Consider the following 2,352-nt stretch of genomic DNA (forward strand, 5'->3'; position numbering starts at 1 on the left):
CATGTACGAAAATTTCATTGGGATCGAGTCATGCCTTGATCTCTTCCGGTTTTTCTACACAGCCAGGTTGCCTCGGGCTGGCCACTAGGAGCTACGACTTCCATCTTCATGACGACGTCGCTGGCTCCTATCTGGAGATGAATCTCAAATCCTCGTGGTCGGGCTGGAGGGAAGAATGGTTCTACCTCATGATCGACGACTACTTGGAAAACCTCCGGGTGCTGGATGCGCCGGCGCGCCTTGCAGAGAGCTATGGAAACTCTCCCACGCCGACCACAGAACTGTTATCCCTTGCCGGTCGAGTTAAGACACTCACGGAAGGTGGCCTGTCGGGGTCGAACATCGTCCGTGACTTCATCAAGCGCCGGTTGTGTCCCCTACAGCGGAGAGCACACCCGACATTGAAAGTGCATCTAGGCCCCCTAAGTGGGTTTTAGCTTATTGATGATAAAACGATTAAAGAACTAACATGCTTTGTGAGTATTGAACAGGTATGAGCATTAGTTGTGAAGGTAAATGACGTTTGACGCCCGTCGAAACAATTGAAGAATCAACGAAGGATATAAGATAGGGCTTAAATTCTTTTTACTTTTGCAATTGAGTCTAGGATAGATTTTTTCTTAGATGGATGAATTTATTTGCTTGATTAGTGTCTCAATGCTCAAGAGATCCTTTAGAATCACCCAATTGAGAGACACATTCACTCACGGACACGAAACTCTTTCTGAAAATCTTCTGAGTCCGGAGTCTCCAGTGTTCACCGGATACTCCGGTACTCAGCGCTCAGCCGGAGTCTCCGTGCTAGCCTCCGGCAGAGAGTCTCGGCTTTGGGTTAATCTTTTCAAGAAAAAGACCGGAGTCTCCGGTGTTCACCGGATACTCCGGTAAAATGTTTTGTGTGCAGTCGGAGTCTCCGAGGTAGACTCCGGCAGAGGCTCTCGGTTAGCTTTTAATCTTTTTGATAATTAATAGGAAAGACCGGAGTCTCCGGTGTACACCGGATACTCCGGTACCTGAAGATGCCGGAGGGTCCGGCTAGTCTCCGGACTTAATCTTTTTGGAAAGACTGTCAGGACCGGAGACTCCGGTGTTCACCGGAGACTCCGGTGTTCACCGGAGACTCCGGTAATTAAACAGAACTGTAACGGCTAGTTCTGACACGTTCGGTGACCGTTCTGACGCCGTTTTTGGATTTAGGACTGGAGACTCCGGTGTACACCGGATACTCCGGTAAGCTCTGACAAAAACAGTAACGGCTAGTCTGTGAGAGAGTGCTATAAATGCCCCCTCTCTCCATAGCATTTAGAGCTTGCTGTGGCTGGTTTCCTTGAGACCTCTTGAGCACTTTAAGAGCATTCAAAGCCTCTCCAATCATCTCTAGAGCCAAATTTGCACAAATTTGAGAGTGTGGGTTTGGAGAGAGTTAAAGCCACTTGAGCATTGAGTTCTTCATCGAGCATTTACTGCGATCATTTCCTTTGAAGCTTTGGGTTTCTAAAAGGAAAGGAGTTGCCCGAAGAGCACCCAAAACTTGTGGTGTGCCTCGGGAAGTTTGTAAGCACCTTCATATTGAGTAAGAATTTCTAGCTTGATCTTTGTGGTCGCTAGAAGAGGATAGGGTTGGAGAAGACCCGGCTCTTTGTGAGCTCCTCAACGGAGACGTAGGCACTTCTTTGTGAGGTGGCCGAACTCCGGGATATATTCTCGTGTTCTTTCTTGTGAAACTCACTTGATCGTGTGCATTTGATCATTTGTCATTTAAATTGCTATAGTATCAATCTTGCTAGTTTTAATTGTTGTTGTAGCTTAGTAACATCTACTTGACCTAGTGCATCTCATAGAATCTAGCTGTGATCCTCAGTCCAAATTTATTCTAAAATTTCCTGTCAGGCCGGAGACTCCGGACTAGACCGGATACTCCGGACCATACCGGAGTATCCGGACTTCACCGGAATATCCGGCAGTTTAATCCGCTGTTTTTAGTTTTAAATTTCAGAAAAGCCTATTCACCCCCCCCCCCTCTAGGCACTTTCAGACATATCTATACACCGGGAGTTATGATGACACCTGGGAGAGCTCCACAGGTTGCATCACAGCAGTCCCCCTGTCACTAGGTGTTGGTCGAGTGGTGTCTTATTCCTTTTAATCAGATCTTCTTGACAAGGTCATCGACTTGCGAGTCAGGTCACTGATGGTGGCGACCGCTAGGAAGGGTGGCCCTCCGTGTGTCCCCTTGTGTGAGGTCCGCCCGTCGGAGAGGGCTTGGGTTAGACTGGTATGTTTAACATCTTCCAGAGTTTCCTACTCTAAGCTTTTTCCTTGGTCAGGTTCTTATGGTTCGAGTTATTTTTA

This window comes from Phragmites australis, chromosome 6 (genome assembly GCF_958298935.1).
Source record: "Phragmites australis chromosome 6, lpPhrAust1.1, whole genome shotgun sequence".
Taxonomy (NCBI): domain Eukaryota; kingdom Viridiplantae; phylum Streptophyta; class Magnoliopsida; order Poales; family Poaceae; genus Phragmites; species Phragmites australis.